This window comes from Salvia miltiorrhiza, chromosome 5 (assembly GCF_028751815.1).
Source record: "Salvia miltiorrhiza cultivar Shanhuang (shh) chromosome 5, IMPLAD_Smil_shh, whole genome shotgun sequence".
Taxonomy (NCBI): domain Eukaryota; kingdom Viridiplantae; phylum Streptophyta; class Magnoliopsida; order Lamiales; family Lamiaceae; genus Salvia; species Salvia miltiorrhiza.
Genome location: NC_080391.1, coordinates 18570872 through 18577800, shown reverse-complemented (window position 1 = coordinate 18577800; position 6929 = coordinate 18570872).

The window sequence follows — 6929 nt, the reverse complement described above, 5'->3', positions numbered from 1 at the left end:
GAATTGCTCGTTGAGCAAGTTCCACCTAAGCGTGGACCGGGTCGTCCTAAAAAGGGTATGGAACGTTCACGCGTGCCACTGATTCCGAATCCGGTAGATTACATAAAAGGTCGTCTAAGAAATGCGGAGGAAATGGGATATAAGCCGAGGGACTTTGTGGTTGATCATAGCAACAATAGTGCTATGCGTGCTATGAACAATATCGCGCACGGCCGTTGGTCGGATGAAATGGAGTTGGACGACTTTCATTCCAACAAGGATTTTCCTTATTGATTTTGTTGCCACGTATTGTCTTTTGACTTAAGCTGTACTATGCGTTGATGTTTTTATTTTACGAGCTCTTTTCGAGTCTCGGGCCCTAAGTTTGCTTTCTTGTGCCTTCAAGGGTTTTTTCTTTTTCCTTTTTAATAAAACTCAATTTCATCATGTACTCCCATAGTCAACCAAATATTTTTCTAAAAAAGAATAGATATGAGTTTTAAGAAAAGTAAATTATATATTTGGTGAATAAAAAAAGAGTATAAATCAAAGAAAGTAATGCTAGTTAATAAAATTATTTTTAAAAATATGATGTGGTTTAGTGGATATCGATTTTAATAAACTATTAGAAGATGTATTTTGAATGGATAAGAATCTCATAAAAAGTAATATTAAGGTTCTAAATAGGGTTTTGAATATTTTAAGTATTTTTGGTTATTAGTAAATATTAATGAATGAATTGAAGTTAAAAATATAGAAGTATATATATCAAAGTAGAAATACTTTGTTTATTATAAATAGATTAAAATACCCCCAAAAAATTTATACACCATTTTTATGGATGAAGGGAGTACATTATTACTCTCCCGTCTCAATTCAATAGGTCATGTTCTCCACATAATTTATTATTTACAACAAATGTCATTGTGCCTCATATAATTATCTCTTCATGATTAGCTGTCTCTTCTTTGGATAAATATATTCTTTAAAAAGAATATTTTTTTTCTTATATTTTATTATAAATTATTTATTTTTTAATATCTGTATCAAAGTCGTATGACCTATTGATTGGGATGGAGGGACTGTCATCCGTAATATGGGGGCAATAGAAAAGTTATTAACTGCGAAGACTACGAGCTTCAAGTGCAAACAGCAGGCAGCCGCCCTAACTGGAAAATAACCTCTCTTATTATATTGAGAAAGTCCACTAATTATATAATTATCATTTACGCCATTGAAAGTATGGTTGAGTATCGTTGAGTTATTTGTGATTTTATTATTCTACTGATGGGCTCAAATAGTGTTTATTTTGAAAGTATCGTTGAGTTATATAATGCTGAGCTATTTGTGACTTTATTATTCCACTGATTGGCTCAAATAGTGCTTGTTAATAATATTATTCTCATGATCCGCCTCTGGTGTCGAAGAAAAATATTTCTTTGTAATGAGATTATGCGACATATCTTTTATAATTTATTATTAATATTTTTTCATTTGAACAGTAAATAATTAAATTTCATCGAATTATATCGTATCATGTGTAAATTTATGAATAAATATTGATAAATATTATTTTTGTTTTTTGGTATGTCATATTTAATGTTTACTTGTGAGAATTTTGTGTGTTTGATGGTTTATTGGAGTGCATATTGGTTTATTGTCAATAACTTGTTGCTTTCTTGTTGTTTGAGCGAATATTTAGTAATATTGAAGCAGAATTTAAAAGAATGATCTGATATAAAAATTGTACATCATCTCGATATGAGTTTGTGAACACAAACGGACTGCGAATCGGAGTTCAAACGAGAGAGATATGACATAAACAAGAAAATCACACGCAGCAACAGAATCACGGCGATCATGAGGCGACCGACAGCCTAAGAAGGAATTTTGGCTTAGTGGCGGCGACCTAAGCGGCGGTCGCCGACAGGGTCACCAAACTCATTGTTTTCTCCGTGATTTTGCGAAATTTTAGGCTTTTATCAGTATTTTCGAGTCCTTTACTATATTTGACACTTTGACTTAAAGCTTCAAGAAAACACCCTAGACTTCACCTTTGCTCATATTTACACTTGGAGAACTTGAAGAGACAACAGACTTGGAGATTGAAAGCAAGAATTGAATATTCATCACAACTTTTCGGGTTTTATTGTTGGATGATTCATTCCTAGTTCATATATCTATGTGTGACTAGTAATCTTTTATCCTAGGGTTTTGGTAGTAAACATGTGATGGTTTTCTAACTTTATTTAATTCAATTAATCAAGACTTGTTTTATCTTTTTTATGTTCTTGTGCTTATTGTTTACTTTATTGATTGGCCACCAATTTTGCATGATTATTTGTTAGGTCCCGGAAGGTTTAGAATAGGTGTATGGGGGGGAGAATACACCTATAGGCTATTTTTCAAAACAAACACAACCTTTTGACTATTGAAAGAGTTAAGGAAAACTTTGATTCCAAAGGTTGAAGACTGATACTGAATCTCTCTTCAGTAAAGAGATATCAGTTAAGTGCAAGACTTTAACTGATAAGTGCGAGGCTTCGGTCTTAGTTATAAAACATAGGAGTGTTATGAATCTTACTGACTATCCAAAAATTTATCAGTTAGACTTATAACACTGTCAGCGGAAAACTTTTCTTTTAAAATAGTCTTTGTGATTAACACGTTGTCAAGATTTTGGTTTCACTTTTGCAATTAATCAGTTTTAGTTAACTAAGAGTTTGTGCGCAGATAAAAAAGTAAATACTGAAAGCGATAAACGACAGAGGAATTTTTATGTGGTTCGGAATCCAATTCCTACGTCCACGGTCAGTTGATCACACTACACTCTGGGCATGTGCTTACGGGTGCACAGCAAACCTTACAACTGAAAATCAGATTTTCAGTACCAACACACTGGGTTGGATTTCTCAAACACTCTTAGCTCGCTAAGACACAACAATGTCTCCTCTGCGACTGCTAAGATCTCTTGGAGTCAGAACACTAGTCTGAAAACTCTCTTTTCGATCAGTTGAAAGGAGGTTCGAAAACTACCAACAAGATCACATAGAACATGTTCTCTGTAATCGGCAACTTAGGCTTCGGATAAACAATATTTGCCTAAGGTTCTAAAAGAATATATGTAATTAGTAGTAGACTTATTTTAGCTTTATGATTCTCTTATTCGATTTAAACTTTGGAAGGCTTTGATTGCTGAGTGGCGATGTCGGAAGCGTTTCGGCTTGTGTATTTGAATTGGTGAAGATTGAAGTGTTCCTCGAGCTCTATTTATAGGAGAGATCTTGAATAAATTCGTTGGCGGAGATGGTCTTCAAGAATTCATCCGTTGGAGAGAAATTCGAACTTGGCTGAGGCTTCAATCTTCGAGGTACCTTATTTGGTGAGAAACAGCTACTCAAGTAGAGGAGATAAGACGTCTTTGAGAAGGTAATCACCAAAGACGAATGCTCTGCAGAGAAAGGACGATCCTTAAAATCTCTGCATTTAATGCGGTTGTACTTGGAGTGCATGGCTTCCTTTTAACTTCTGGAGTATCAGTCCGAGAAAGAAGTTTAATTGATACTTAACTTTAGTATTAGTCCGCTGAATCCACGTGGCCTGCATTAGTGAATCAGTTATAACTGATTCTTCAGTTGAGAAACTCGTTTAGTCAAATATCAGTATTTGACTCTGCCTTTAATCGCGAACAACAGTCGAGTTCTTCAGTCTTCAGTCTTTAGTCCTTCATTCTTCATTCTTCATTCCTCCGGTCTTCATTCTTCAGTTTTCAGAACACTAACTAAACTAGAAGGTGAACTCCAACACTTGAGTTCGAAAGGTTCTAGTTTATTACAAGGAAAACCTAAGCATTTTGGTATAATCAAAACAAGGGTTAGGATATTTCATTAAGTTCCAATAATTTCCCCTTTTTTGATGATGCCAAACCATACAATCAGTTCTAAGACAGGAAGCGACTGAAAACAAAAGGCAAGTTACTAAACAGGGTGAATACTATTCCCCCTTAACAAAATAACCTAAAAACTTGCACTCAGAGGAAAAACAGAACAGAACGAAGACATAACTGAAAAGTAATCAGAGCCTGGACAAAAAGAAATTGTCTTCAGGTTGAGATCAAAAGAGGATGCATTTTCATTTCAAAATAACTGATGAGAAATCAGTTGTGGTACAGAGCAAACATAAACAAAAACAAGGAAAAACATTATAAGGTGTAATGCCCCGACTTTTTATTAAGGATTATAGACTTTTAATTATTGATTTAAGGATTTCTTATGGTAATTAGGGTTCAGCATCCATTAATAAAATACGGACTTATGTGAATTTGATGATTACATACGTGATAATTTATTTTTATTTTTATTTCAACGGATGATGCACTCAAAATATATTTTGAGTCCATTAAGAGAATGATGGAGCTCAAAGATTTATTTTGAGTTTTCAAATCGAAAAAAAAAATTTATGTATTTATTTATTTTTACCGAGAAATTTAGGAATGATGAGTTATAAAAATTTTCCATCAATATTTTTCTCAAATTATTTTCCTATGATGTATTTATAAATTGAGAGAGTGCACTAATGTTAGTGCTATTTATTCTAATTTTGATCACAAGAGTTTTATGCTCTAGCATTTTATTAATTGATGATTAGTCTTACATATATTTTTTTTTTACACATGTGTTATTACTACACCACATTTTTATATTTACTTAATGTAACACCCCATTATCCTCCACTAATATTTTCTTTTCCCTACCACTAATCTTTTTCCCTACCATCACTAATATTTTCTTTTCCCTACCACTAATCTTTTTCCCTACCACTACTCCTACCTCTCCACCACACTACTCCTTTTCCCCCACCACTACATTCTTTCTCCCACTCTCACAACTTTTCTCCCACCATTATCACACTCCATAGAAGCCTTTGAAGCCCCAAGAGAAGTAGCAAAGCAAGGGAGAGTGTGGGAAAACTATAGAGTGAAGGTTGTGCTTCGAGGGTGAGTTTTTCTTTGCTTTTTCTCAACTGAAAATGCTTTATGGCCATGGATTTTTACACATTTGTGTGCTATATTATGTGAGGATATGTTTTATGATTTTGGATGATTATTTTGGTAGAGTTTATTGGGTGAAAAACCGTGCATGAGGTAAGGCAGCGAATCTGCCATAAGCACACTGCTCGGCAGTGTTTTGCAAGGCGATTCCAGCCATCCAAACGGTTCCCAAAAATTCCCAAATTAATTGTGTATCATCTTTCATATGTTTTCTATACTTTGGTAAAATTTCAGAAGGTTTGGAGCTCTTATGATTTATTTATGAATTTGTAAACATCACTGCCCATCTGGAATACATTTTTGGTAAACAATCTTTGGGAGGCCATAAGTAAAGTTTCAATCGGTGAAAACCTTTGAAACTTGAATATGTCACTCTAGACTCCCGTATCTTTCTTTTGACATCGGTCTCACCATTTTTGAGTAAGGGAAACAACCGGTATAAATTCTTGAAATCTAGTTCTTATTCCTTGTACCATCCAGTAGATTTTACAAACCTACGACTTTGAGGTGGCAAAGGCCGACTTAAATCTTTGATTCTCAAGCCTATCTTTCTACTGAATATTCACTGACATGCTGGGAACTTACTTGTTCAGTTTTAGAATTTTTGGTGAAGCCTAAAGTGGTTTTTCCGATTTATGTTCTAAATCTGCCAAACTTGAACTCTTTTTGTGCACTGAACTTTAGACAGTCATATCTTCTAAACCATGAATGTTCTTGGAGTAAATCCAACTGTAGAGTGTTATGATCTCTCCCTAGTTTCAGGATTGACCCTTGGGGTTCCCAGTGGAGTTTTGTAAAGGGAGATATGAATTTTTAAAGAAAGCCCACTGACTTGGTTGTAATCTGGAAATCTGAAATTTTCAGATTTTTGCTTGTTAAATACCCATCTTTGAGAGGGCATATCTTGCTCGTTTGAATTTTTTTTCATTCGATTCAAATTGGAGAATGATCCTTGAAATGTCTAGTTTCCAGAATGTCTTTTGGAGCCTCATTTGGAGATCCGAGGCAGATTTGATGTCTGTTGCAAAACAACCTCTTAAGAGCTCAAGTTGTTGAATTATTTTCTATGTATCAAAGTTTATTTTAAAGGATGTTTCATGAAAGATTTAGTATATGTGCGTAACGAGTTTGGGACTATTTATTTTAAATGAGGTCCGTTCTTTTATTTAAATTATGATGGACTTTTAATGAATATTTTTGGGATTAAACTCTTATTTCTTGATTTATATAAATTATTTTTTTAAGGACTTATAAATATGAATTTCGTAGGCCTACTGACCTACTGTGATCGACGGTTTGTCGATGTCTAATAGCTTTGAAACTTTTATAGCAAGTCCCTACATGAGTCTTGAGTACCCTGGTAAAATTTCAAGCCATTCCAACTTCGTTTGATACTTCTTTAAAATGCAAAACCTAAACTGCACATTACTACCGAGAATTTCAGAGAACAGAGGAAAGAGTCATTCATTTCAGTAGCTTCCTGTGTGATCTAGATTTCCAAATTTTTATGGTATTAACCTTATTGTGTTAGCTAGATATCCACCAAAGTTGAGCCCAGTTTGACAACGTTTACTATTTTTCAAAAATCCAAGTTTTCGATTGTTCAAAACTGCCGAACATGGTAGATCGTGGTAAAAACGTCATATCTCTCAAACCACTTGGAGTTTTCGACTCTACTTTTTTTTATATGAAACTAGACTCGAAGATCTTTCTTTCGGTATGAGTCTCGAGTCCAGGAGATGTCGGAGTCAGAACAGATTAAATTTTGAAGTTGAGTCAGTGTAAAAACAGAGCATGTTTTGATGATGTTTGATTGTGATTCTTATGTGCCTTATGTGTTTGTGTTGCCTATGTGTTTGAATGAGATTAGACGAGGTATGATTGATTTTTGACTGTCTTT